Below are 14,573 nucleotides of genomic sequence, written 5' to 3'. Positions count from 1 at the left end.
GTCGCGACAACAAACATTTATTTGAACCAACTTGGATTGCATACAATAGTCATAGAATTTTGACTCTTTCGTCTTAATAACCGACCAGGTCATAAACTCGGGATTTCCGAAGAGTCGGCCAAACATGTATACACCGGTTCTTACAGACAGGTTTCAACCTGCAGGAAATTGCCCCCACATTGCTCCCACCCCGCTCGGAAAGGGGGTGGCTAAAGGGCGTTAGTTAGAAAGTAGCAAGGATGCGCCGATTGGCGTAAAAAACAAAGGGAACCTCTCATACAATCCAATACGAGGTGTCGACGTCGGAGACGAGAAGACACTTCGACACTTCTCACTAAACACTGGTACAGTCAACTTCCCACAATTCAGTGGACCAGTAAGCTTTCACCACTTAGTGTGGTAGTCACCGAAGATACACTCCACTCAATACGTACACCACAGGACTTCAACCAACGAAGTTCCTTCGCGTCGTTCAATCGTCGCTAAAACAATTGTCAACGCTGCGACGCACAAACAGGTGGGAATTCTTTCGTAGGTTACTTTTGGAATATGCGATTTATAATTTTTGAAATAGTGAGAAAACAAGGCAGTCGGTGATATGATCAGTTACAATTCCATTGTGAATGCAAGTTATATTTCTTTAAATCATTAAACAATGATTTTATTGAAATTTAATGAGAATTACATTGATTAGCTTCAAAATATTTGATATAATTTATTTTATATGTAGAATATAAATTATACAAAATAGGTTATTTACAACAATAGCTAACAGGAGTAAGCATTTCTTTAGGATACGATAAAATCTTACAGATACATTCTTCTGGGAAGGCTTCGATGAGCGGAAAATAATGAATTATGAAAACTGTTGGAATCTGACCCACGTCGGACATCAAACCTGCATCAAACGCAGGCAACTCAGTTTCAGGTATCGGTATCCTTTGCTGAGAACAATATATCACCAATTAAAGGAATTAACTCATCAAACAGCTCATTAACTCTGATGGCAACAAGTTGCATCATTCAATGGCCACTTTCGAGAGAAAATGAAACGCACTTGGAGAAATTTACTATTCAAAATGAAATATGGATGATATATGATAATTCTGAACCGGTTAATAACTGTATATCAACGAGTAGACCGCCAAAGAAGTACCATAAACATAAATCTGTATATTAGAGAAACTTCTATGACATTAATCTCTCGTAAACATTCGTTAATATTTTCCTTAATTGGTATGCATTAGTAATCAGAAGCTATTGACAGTATATGTAAAGTAGTAAAATTTGTCTATCAACCCTATGAAAACCAAACAACTCATTCCATAACCACTTGATTTTAATGTCCTTTTTCAAGAAACAATCTTTTTATTAAATTCTAATTGATTCTTCAGTACCAATCTTGCACATTTAGGCAATAATAAATCATTTTTTATTAAATATGCTAGACAAGAAACATAACGTTTTAATATTCTATAATACAACTAATGGCTTTAACAAATTTTTTCTACTCTTTTTAAAATTAATATTTCAGTTACATATTACATTTAATAATATACTAATTATAGAAAATATAATTTGTCTATTAAACAGTAGATATTAAAGCTGTCAATTCTGAAATTTAAATATTGTTTTCAGTTTTATTTGTTGCTATTAGACTCTTTATTGTGTAGAAAAATTTAAATACATTTCTCGATAATCAAAATAATTTAAATATAGTTATAAAATAAGATTAAAAATATAATTAAATAAAATTATGTTCTTGCTATGTTCATATTATAATGTATAATAATAATCAAGCGAAGAAGAAATAATATTCAAGATTAGCAGTATTTTTATTTCGAAATGACCATAACGGGTTCGACGATAGTTTGAGCTAGGTTTTCTATATATATATGATTCCCTTGTTACGACATCGCTCGACATTCTTGACCGTTCAAGGAAGCAAGTCCTCGTAGAACATTTGTGATGCACCGGCGACCACCCACAACACCAAATATTACATAACAGAAATCTACCCACGTTCCAGTTTTCCAGATATAACTGAAACTCTAGGTATACCAAAAACATAAAATCATCTTACTGCTTTATTTAAAAAACATTTTTGCTTCAAATAAGTGTTTATTTCGTTCCATATGATAATAATATAAATGTAAAAATGAAATATTAGTATGAATGTATGTAGTAAAGTTATGAATATTTAAACTCCTGCTAATTGTTCATTTTTATATTTTAATCGCACATTGAAAAGTTAGTCTCGCGATACTCCTTTTTTCCAGTGCAATGTGTTGGCAAACGTATCTTCTTATGTAGCAAATGAATATATTTACTAAGAATAGTCTATATTATTATATAAGAATAGTAATATAGATTCTAATATACACGAATTAAAAATATTCAGAAAAAATTTAAAAAATTAACGTAGTTCTCTATTCTTGTTTTCAGTAGGTTGACAAATTCTGAGATATAATGATTCAAACTTTATTTCCAAGATAACGAAAACATATTTACGAAAAGAGACAGTTATCTTGGCGAAAAGTATTCATAATATACATTAATAATTTTAATACTGTACTTTTTTATAGTTATTCATTATATTTTATAATTGTTATATATTTTTCATAGTTTTAGCTACTGCATTAACTCATCAAAGTTCAAACTTGCGTCTACAGTCTTCTTCACAATATACAATCCCATTTTTCATTTTCACGTAACTACTATCAAGTAAAAATGTCTTATATCCATTCAAAAAAAAAAAAACAGTTTGCTATGCGTACAAATTTGTTGTATCTTCTTGACCTATATATCTCTCACAATTTACCCTATTCACGAGACAAATGTTTTCTTCCGTTCGTTTTTCGGTCCGTCTCAAAGGCACCAATTGGTGGTCCCAATCGGTGATATAGTAGGAAACCTACGCGCGGTCAAAATAAAATAAACTGTCCGGTTGAAAGGTTCCCCTGGGCAAAACGAGTTTTCGGCAAGCAATCGTGTATAAATCATCTCGAAATCGAGACCGGTCAGAATCGAGAGGCGTGGAACGCAGACACGCGATCAGTCGTGGCCGGCCGTCACTGAAAGTCATCCGTCTTCCTCGCAGCGAGAACCGGCCGCGATGGGCACACTTATCTCGCTTATCAATGAAAGCAACCGGAAGATCCGGCGGAGCAGTGCCAAACGATAGGATAGATGTGAATCGAATGATGGATGCTCGCCGAAACGTTTTGCATTCCTCCTTTCCCACATCACTTAAACTTGAGAATCTATCACTTGCTTAACCACTCGGGCTTCTCATTTCGCACGGGTCCGAGACGTCTTTATGAATTCATTTCATTTCTTCGGATTAAGAAAAATTCTCGTGATCGTTAATAATGATACCTCTTCCCAGAAAATTTCACGCGCTACTTACTTTATTTTCGTTTGACACAGCCTTCGGCAACTGAATGAGTTTATATTCGTAGGTTAAGAAAGTCTTTTGTGATTCGGGAAGATTAATCATTCAAAGACGACGTTGGTACAGAGTGCTGATTCTGATTTTGCTCACGGTTGATTTATTTCCTGTTTGCTGTTCAATTATCATTTCTTTTTGTATTTATTAGAATTCCATGTAACTGTATAACTTATTAAGAGATTAGAGTTATCGACAAATATGATCTTCGTGACGGAGAAAGAAGGATTTATGAGAATTAAAAGAAACCTGGAATTGGTTGCCATTTCTAAAGGATTGGATAAGTAGAAATCCGTTCGACAAACGTTATCTTGGTATAGTGAATTGAAGACATAGTTTCTTATTAAATAAGTTATTATATTTCCACCTTATATTTATATAGAGATTAATTTTTTCAGTTATGCATTATAAAATGCAGATTTTTATATTATATTTTCTTTATTTGTCCACTAGAAAAAAGTAATTACAACATTTCCGCTATAAATACATCGGTTTTAAATATTTACTTTTTTTTAATTATTTTACACTCATTTCTGTTTTTACACAATATACACATTCCATGTAAAAAAGTTCATGTAAAAAATACATCGTACCTATAGAATAATAGAAATTGATTCCAGACCTAAGAAATCAGTAAAACAATACAATATATCACATGAAAACTCATGTTTAACTCGGATAATTGCGTTAAATCAAACCAAATTGTCTAAAAAAAGGTAAAGTTTCTTCCAATTCACGTTGAATCTAACAAATGATATAAAAAGAGAAAAATAATTAGTGTTAAAATAAATTCGTGTAAACATAAAGTTAAGTGTATGTACATCGCTGGTCTTAACCTTTAAGAATGGAAGTCTGAAAATTACCGATTAATGTTAAACATTCTCGTTTGTAGCCACTATTTTAAAAATGTATTGCATTTATTTATTTTTACTTATTTAAATTTCTCTGCTTAGCAACAGTCGCCCGTCCACGCTTAAACAGTTAACTGCGTTTGACGAGTATACTCCTTACATTTGCTTATTTTATTGCACGCAAAATGAGAAATTTGTTAAATTAAATTCCACGGTTGACAGATTAAAGGATAATAATCATTTCACTTCGATCAGTGCGGATTTATAACGTTTTGGGTGGCCAGAGTGAGGAGGACGGCAGTTGTGACCGGTACAACGGTGGTCCACTTCGTTGAGCTCACCTGATCCTTCTTTTAGTCGTCGTATTTGATCTCGAAAGTGTACGATCCTACACCGAAGAAGAGGTTTTTCGACCAAGAGGAATGGCGATGAGCCAGGACCCTGATGTGTTTACCGACATAACAGGGTCAGTTATTTCAGCCATGGGTGGAGAACAGGAGCATCCACGTTATCGGCTTATCGAATTACAGGGTTCTTATACTAATTACATTACGCTTTGCATAAAACTCTTTTCAATGGGGATACACGAAAACTTTTTAATTCAATTTTCCTTGAGATAATCTAGCACGTCATTCTCGAAAGGAGATGCAAAAGTGATTTAGTATATTGAAATATGCAAATGTAATCGAATTTCTTGTTAAAATGTAAGAATATGGATGGAACAGCGAGTAATTATTTGTGACAAATGAGGTGTTAAAAATTGTACTTTCTTATAGTTATTATTTTCATCTCTTGCTGTTAGATGTTAATATATAAAATAATGAAAAAGATTGTTTATTTCATAGTTAGGTGTCCTGGATAAATTTTTTGCGATAAGGTAATGTGGTATAAAATTTAAACCATTTAATTGTTTAAGTTGTATTAGTACAAGTGTATAATAAAAGATGCGAGAACGATGAAAAATAATTCCATCTCTTTGGCATCATTGTCAAACATATTTTCTATATTAATTTAATTTGTATAGGGTACTATACTCTGCATTAAACTGCATAATAATGACAACCTTTAATAAAAAGGGAAATTTAGCTAAGAAGAAAATATGAAAAATAAACTTTAGAACGTAATAAATTTAAAGAAAGTAATTCTTCTAAAAGAAACACTTCGAAAATCACAGTTAAATTCTACAGTACACATTATATATACCATTAATTAATGTAATATAAAAGAGAGAAATGTTTAGCGCATCTCAAAACAAGAATGAGTGAACGTATCTTAAATACTTGAATCTACGGAATTGTCAAACAACTACACTTAACATTTAACAGACAGTAACAAGAATCTCCTTACTATTATTCTGTAAAAGCATATTAAAATTGGTGGAGGCACTTCGCGCGCTCTCTTTGTAAGTGTTCGCGTGGCTTAGACAATTATATATGGAAGAGGCGTTGTGTTCTTGATCGGCTGACTGAATCCCGAATATCTAGAACGAAATCGAATATCGTCTATCTGGAATTTATTCCGAGAGGTATGCAAATTTAGCAGAGCCCGAAGTCCCGATTCCGATAAGAACATGTTTCGCCAGTAGATATTTGTGTGGCTTGGAATTCTAAAATCAGAAACGAGCAACCAAGGTCTTTTTACTTTTGAGAACTGAATCTCCTACAGAGATGTCGAGTGATTAGCGTTTCTGTGGATAGGTTGTTGGTTTACGTAAGTTGGTCTTACGTTGTCAGACGCAAATTCTTCCACGTACTTTTTAAGTATTAAGTAAATAAATAAGTGTTACCGTTAAATAGTGTCAGTCATTTCGCACCCTACTCCCACAGTGGTCCTTCAAACTGTAGCATATATTAGTCGGCAGACATAGTGTAATTTTCAATAAACTTCAACGGACTTCAAGTCAGAATCCACGACGAACATTAACAAACAGTATCTTATATATATTTTTGTTCATCGTTCGATGAAAAAGTATTCTACTTCAAGACCTAAAAATATTTGATTCATCCATATTATATTCGAGGAAATAATTTAATCAAGAAAATGTTTGTGCAATTAATATATCTTATTATAAATTTCAAAGTTGCATTTTTCGAAATGAAACGTTTCATTGTTTATCCGATTATAAACTTTTGTTTATTCGTATCCTACGATTTATTAGCTTCGCGTTATAACTTTTTTTACGCACAAGAAAAGAAGGGTCCCATGTAAAAAAAATAGTGGAAGAACAATCAAATAAGTCTAATATTCTCCGAAAATATTATTCTCTAAGAAATACGAAGACAATTAAGGTGACAGTTATATCACCTACCCTCTGTAAGCCCCTAATAATACCCTATCATCCATTCTACTTTATAAGCACGTGACAGTGCTTTTCCAATACACGTTTTATAAGAGCAGTTTTTCATCCGACCGTACCGCGATTAGGGTGAAAATCCCCAAAATTGCCCAGCCTACATTTAAGTGAGGAATTTCCCTGTTGGTCTGTCGCGGTCTGGCTTAATCCCTCGCTGACATCCTTCGCACTCTGTCAATTTTTACGAGGATATTTTTTATTTTACCCCAGTTTACCCTCAGCGATTTTTACACCCCTTGAACCTACTTGGCAATTGCATTGGATCAATGTAACGATCGACTATACGTCGTCACCTAATGGACAAACTTTTCATTTGTAATTAAAAAAAATATATGAAAAATTCTCGAAAATATAGAAATATTGAACATTAAGTTAATAAAAATAATAATTATAGTTTACATCTGACTTTTAATTAAAACTCCACCCTTTCAACAATATTATCAATCAAATTAAACATAATCGATTATTATATTAATATTATGGTACTGGAAAAAAGTAAACAGAAATTTATTTGTATTTATAAATATATAAACATTATTAGCGTGATGTACGAAGCTGTAAAAATGTATTATTTTATATTATTACTATTTAAAAGGTTAAAATTATTCGTTATGTTCAATTGAAGTGTTTCGTATTTTCTACAATAATACTGAAATATGAAATATTATTCCAGAAATTCCTCATTAAATCACTGTGAAATTTGCAACGTGCAAAACAATTTCACGTGATTCACTCCGTCGTAAACTTTTTTGGCTATGTTTCTGACAGCTCTTTATTTGTTTGGAAAGTTTATTCTGCGGGAGAAGTTTCGATGATACAACTGCTATCTACTTCCTAAAAGGGGATTAACAGTAGTATAATATAAATCATACATTGAATACGCAATATTATCTCGTATAAATGTGTCTGTCATTCAATTTAGTTAGGAAAATAATTCTATAGTTATTCATGATATCAAAAATAAAGTTTGAACTATTATAACTATATTGTGTTAAAATAACAAATCATTTTTGTTTCAAACGGTTAATATTTATTTGTAATAGTTTAATGGCAAAATTTATGAAAATATTTAAATTTAACAATAATTATTAAATTCAATAATAATTCAGAGTTTATAGTAAAGCAGTTTGTTGTTAAATATTTTTGAAGTAATAAAACATGAATACGAAAATAGATGTCCTTGCCATTTTCAGATTCGATCTAACATAATCCTTTATATGGGGTACATTGAATTGAATATTTCAGATTTACAATATGTATTCTTTTTTAACCCATTCGTATCATACGGAAAAGTGGAAAATTGGTCCTTATCACCAAAAATGTTTTTTATTCCATTAAAACAAAAATGGTTCAAAACGTATAGAAAATTATAAACAGAGTGGCGTAAGCAAGGAAACGTAACAAATAAAATCTATCTTTTCTTTCTTTTTGTGATATACAAACCACATAGTGTTTGTGAGTTTTCTTCGATGAACTTGTTTTAATGAATATTGGAAAATGTCGATGAGTAAATTTTTATATCTTCTCGTTTATATGCTCTCTAGTTATAATGCCGCGAAAGGTGGCGCAAATATATGTGCTCCGGTAATATAGACCAGGAAAAGTCCGCGCATACATACGCTAATAATGCAAATGGATTAATGAAATTGATTAAGTAATTAAATAATTGATCAACAATGCAATGTCACGACAGAGTATTAGGTTTTATGGTAACATTACCTCATATTATTAATTTCCTTCTATTCCCATTATATTTCTCCTATCTTCAATTCTAATAAAAACATACATAAGTATTCTATTTCTCTTAGCTCACCCTATATAATTTCTTTCTCTGCGAATTATTAACAACGAAGAAACTTATGTAGGCCCTTTTAGGGGAAAAACTCCGAAGAAAGGTATAAAATACTGTATTAATCTTTTACTACTTTCATATCAGTTCCTTTCTCGACTAAAAAGATAAAACACAACTTTGCATCCTAATTGAAAGAGGTAGTATTTTACGTCCTACTATCACAAGTCTGAAGGCTCGATTGCCACTTAACAGTCAATTAGTATTGTCAAAAGCCATCAGGATAAAATGTATTTCTGCAGAAGTGCTCATTAATGCGGAGCAATCTCCGATCCACAAAATTCCTTGTAATCGTGATAGCTCCTTGAGCACATCCAAACCTTCTTCGTGCAGGATCCATAGCGGCAACGAGTATCAAGATACCGGTGTAATTTATGCGACAGTCGTTTGTTCCACTCCTGTCGTCCTGGCGATAGCGGCACAGGAATACGCTTTGCTTATTTCTACGTTGTGTCGCCATATCCGAATTCGTGATAGTCAAACATGGAGGATCCACTTGGATTCAATTTTCATGCCACGATTGGACAATCAGTGATACTTCGTGTAAACCCAGATAGATTTGTTCATTCTGTGTTATCATGTCTTTTTAATATCGTCCACGTTTTTACGAATAAATTTTTATAAATTTTTTGCATCGACAACGCCAAACGAAGTGTACTGTGAATTTTTCAAATTATTCTTTTTTTTTATTTATTTATCTTAAGGTGGTCACAACTACAGCAAAGTCATGAATGACCAACAACAACTGCATACATAATTACGTATTAAATAATGAAACAGTAATTAAACGAATAATCAGTATGTAGTCTACAATACATGCAAGTAGTATTTATCACAGAATTCCCAATTATAATGAATGCAGAAAATCTAATTTGATTGAAAAACCTTAACACTTTGTTGACCAACAATTTTACGCGGAGGGTACTCCATGTCACCGGTATTCCGTAATTAAATATGAAAGTGAAACAATTTAAATAAACTTTCATATACTTTATTTATACATAATGAATTGAAATGGAACTTTGGACATGTCTTTTATGTGACTTTTCATGTTTCACTTTTGCAACATTCTATACTGCCCTGTATTTCAAAAATTGAAATATCTAATGCAAGTGCAAACACGAGTTAACTTGTGACCGGTCAACAATGTATTAACATGTTATGTATATTGATGGAATCTTTATATCCACTTTAATATCACAGGTAATTCTTTCGGAGTAGCCTTGATTGTTTCGTTATTGATACTATTATGATTATCAATAATTTTAATGTTTTCTCACTTAAATGTAATTGAAAGGAATATTAACAGGAGGAGGAAAAAATTCATACTTTCCTTTATTATTCCCATTAAGCTCTCAAATTAGTTAATCCGTTTAAATTGACAAATGAGGTGTTCGTGACATCTATTTGTTTATTACGTATACAGTATGTCCATTCGTACGCATCGCTATTTAAATCTGACACAACGAACTGGAACGATACAAAAATAATCAAATAATGATTCATATTCCCCTGAATAAACCCTCGAAGGTAATCATTTCGTCAGTGTGCTTTGATTACGCATGGTTTCTCCTAAAGAGGTTAATTTAACCGACATTATACGGACTCGACCCATAAACATCGTTTAAGCTAGCCAGATTGTCCAACGATATGAAAGGAAATTCTGGGAATTCGAGAATATTAAGGGAATGGAGTGGCTCTGGAAGTCTGGGCGCGCAGGCAGCTGGTCGACGCTAAGAAGAGCGGGAAGGGAAGAGTAATCAAGCGCTTCTGCTACTTTATTGCAAGACAACAGATCCGAAACAAGCAACTGTTTCATAAATCATTCCCGCTACATTTCTAGCATATTTCGAAACATTCATCCAGGAACCTGGAATTCCAGTGCCGGTAGAAACCGAGAAAGGATTTAAAGAGTGAGAAATAGTTATTAATGTCAATGTTGAACGTATTGTATATTTCATCCTATCTTAATCTCGAGAAAGAGTTTGTAGCGTATTCAGAATGCGCATGGGATTGAAATACTTCGAACATTTTAGATGGCGAAGAAAAATGTCTATATTTGTAATTGTTTAAAACGATTAAATTGTCGAAGTGTTTGAATAATATAATGTTATTTGCATACTTTAAATATGAAAAAGTTCTGATGAAATAAAATATTTCTTTTAATAGACGTTCCGTGGGTCTGCAGGTATTTTGATAAACTATTTCTGTATAATATAAAAGACAAGACGAAAAGACTGAATATTTAAATTGGGATCATGTCTATATCCGTTTTGGGATTATTAGTATTTTAGTATCGTATAATAAGTAAGTTTGAAAGTTCTTCATTAATTCAAAAAATATAGGCATAAACAAACACAACAAAAACGATAACCATCATTCGATGCATATATCTATTAATAATAATGGAAATGATTTATTTCAGGAATTTAAAATATGGAATATATCGTTTATTTCATACTACGTCGATTTATATAAAACAGTAACAAAATTAACATTTTCATACAGATTAATAGTTCGTTTATACAAAACGCAACATGCACGAGACGAGACATCAATGATAGGTCTTAAATATTATATCATTCGACATCGTAATCAATAGACTGGTTTCGCGTCCATTATGAAACTAATTATGTTATTATATATAATACTATAACAGGATGATCATGGATATAGCGTGGAATGAGTTTACCGTTTCTAATATAACTTCGATATAAGAAACAGCTTAGTTTTTATGAAACATGCGTCAAAAATTGTCTCAGTCGATTGACTTTAGTAGTCATCAAAAATTAACACAATAATTGCAGCTTAAAAATACCATTATAAAATGTTAAAATCTCCTATATTTATATATGTTTATATTTTATATTGTAGATTTCAATATTACAAATATTACAAATAAAGATAAATCAAAATTGATGAATAATAGTGTCTTTTATTTCATGCTTCAAAATATCGTTGATTAACAACTACACGAGCATGTTCCTCTGATATATTCAGGTAATCCATATTAACTGAAAAATGTGCAAGAAAAAAGTTCTCATTGCCATAAGAGTTAAGCATGTTTTCAGATGCTATAGCAATATGAATTGATTAATTAAACCTCGGAGCAATCTATTTAATTCTCCATGCCTTTAGTCGCGGTTTCGCCAATCTTTTTCTTTCGTGACAGGTACAGGCTAAATGCATAAGATACTTCATCAGTGGATTTACCGTTCAGAATCATACTAAATGACTAACGTGTCTGTATATTACTCCCCGCCTCCACTTATGATATAGACGAAGATACGTTACAGTCGTATCGTGAATTTTTGTGTATTCCTGACAAATATAAAACAGGGAAAACTTCAAAAGAATTTAAGAACAGGAAACACTCATTCCTGTTTTTCTCCTTTTTAAATTTATTTAATCCTTTGCATTGCAACTTTTTTAAGATAAATCTTACAACTTCGATTTTTGGACCTCTTATGCATATGTAGTAAACTATCTACTTAAAAGTAAAAATCACAAGCGAAAGTTTATGAACAATTTCGTCCAAATGTTGAATTACTATTTACATATAAACATATCATTAATTATTTAAAATTTTTCAGTGCAAAGTAATAAATATTTAACGTGCCTGGTAACAGTCCTTCAAGTACAAAAGGTTGGAAGTTTCCAATATTGCCTGAAGTTTCTCTATTCAATGTTCGTTTCATCGTCCTAAAATATACGAACCTTAACTAGTTAAATAAAAATCTTTTAATCCTCTGTTACATGGTAATCAGTTTCTTCATGCTGCAATGAACTCTTGTCTAACACAGAACAAAAGCTTCTTATCATTTCCACTCGCGTTTCCGAAACTGAAAAACTAATCAAAGCTTGTACCCTAAATTATCAGGAATACATTTATCACGACAAAAACATTCTCTTCCTAAAAAGACCGCAAGAGAACAGCAAGCACTCGATGCTGCGCGGTACACGCGACACTGGATCGATTGAGGGATCGAAAAACATCCGCATGATCGCGGAATATTCCGAGTACGAAGGTTCCATAGCGGCAGTGAAACCGTTGTTGAATTTGCGGCCTATAAAATACAACCGGGAGAACGTTACTGCGCGAAAGGAAGGGTTTCGACCGGTCGATTTCCCTCGACGTCAACAGTACGACGAAAGAATAGCTGATGCTCGATTCACGAGAGTCCTCGGTGCGCGTTCGAAGTGTTCGGGTAATATGAAAGTTAAGTGAACAAAGTGAACCCCGTTTTATGCTGATGACGGCCAAATGGTCGTGGAATAATCGAGCCGCGCATCTAAGTTCTGCTATCGCCGGCCGACTAGCCCACGAAACAAACGGCTGTCGTATAAATTACGATGATATCTGGTGGGCAGCGGGCGGCGTGCCACTCGAATCCTCGTGGAGAGGCGGCAGAGTGAGGAACGGGACCGTTCGCCTAGTCATGATACTCGTTAACGCGTCCTTCGGCTGGATCGAGGGCTTCCCTCCTCCGTGGACCGTGGCCGTGGCCCGACAGCGGCCCAAGACGATTTATTTAATGAGCTTACGCGGATATTCTCGAGACCTACTTTTATCGCTTGGGTAAAATCGGTGACATCGGAAGGGACCGCCGGCGAATGACTTTATTATAGCCTGTTTTTCGAACGGACAGGCCTGTGTAAGAGATTACTCGAAATAATGAGGGGCGTCGATAGGGTTGTCTAATCAACAGATTGTTTTTCTTACTGTATCAATGCTTTGTAGTCGACTTTTAGCCGCTAGTCGATTCGATGTGGCAGAATTATGAAGTTAAATACAGTAGGACCCACTATAACGCGATTTAAAAATGATCAAAGAATAACTATGAAAGTGAGCTTTTCTGTAAGAAACTGATACCAGCTGAGGACCAACTTAACCCCTTACCTTATGATATATTTCTTAACACATTACTGACCAGTCATGAGTTAACTCCTGTTTTCACGCCTAAACGTTGACCGATCACGAGATAACTTGTGTTCGTACTTGTATTAGCTATTTCAATTTTTGAAATGCAGGGCAATATAAAATATTGCAAAAGCAAAATATATACAGTTATATAAAAACTATGTTCAGAGGTTCGTTTCAATTCATTATATATAAATAAAGTATATTGAAGTTTATTTAGATTGTTTCACTTTAATATTTAACACTAAGTTTACCGAACGCGCCAATTTGACACATATTGAATTTTATAAACGTTATTTGATAATTGTGTACCTCAATTATCTATTTTCAAATTTCAAAATCGGAATGAATGAACATGAATTTTTGTAGGATGAGTAGAATAAACCGCACAATAAATGTCCGTAAACCTAGTGTTAATTACAAAATAATAACCGGTGACATGGGATAGTTTCTGCGTAAAGTTGCCACTGTTACCATTGTTGGTCAACAATGTGTTAAACACTAGAGAAAAAAAACCCACACATAAATCACTCGTTATTTGTATAATTAAATTATTCATGTGCATTCGAATTTAAATAGAAAAGGAGGAAGTCGTCATTATGGTTGTATTCGAGCGCAAAGGGTTAATTCGCTTTTTGAAAGGGTCGATACTTCGTGTATCGATCCCTCATCTAGATAGGATTGTTAACTTTCCTCGACAACGTCGCTAGGAAAAGCGTCCTTAGCTTCAAGTGTTGTTCCTCGTTGCGACTCCAACATCTGCAGATTATCCTTGAGTATCGACAGCCTTGACGAAGGACACTGCGCCTGAACAACATCGCCGTTTACGAAGTTCGACCACTCACACTTTCACTGACCTTCGAGATGTTCTAGTTACGTGAGAACGTTTTTCGTCGAATTTCCCACCGTTTTTTACACCCGTAGCATCCTCTTCTCTTTTCTCATAGAAGTCAACCCATGGCTCATGGGCTCGCCCCGCGACGTAAAAGGGATCGAAGCGAGGGTTGATTACTGATTGCAGACCCTCGAAGTCATGTCGATGGCTATAATGATGCAATTAGAGCGGTGCAATTTCATTTATACGTTACAACGCTGGGGGAACTTATTTTTCATCCACCCTCCGCGCTTTCCGACCCACTGATTCTTTTCTG

This window comes from Nomia melanderi, chromosome 8, assembly GCF_051020985.1.
Source record: "Nomia melanderi isolate GNS246 chromosome 8, iyNomMela1, whole genome shotgun sequence".
In the NCBI taxonomy this organism is placed as follows: Eukaryota; Metazoa; Arthropoda; class Insecta; order Hymenoptera; family Halictidae; genus Nomia; species Nomia melanderi.
Note: the sequence above shows the minus strand (reverse complement) of the source record.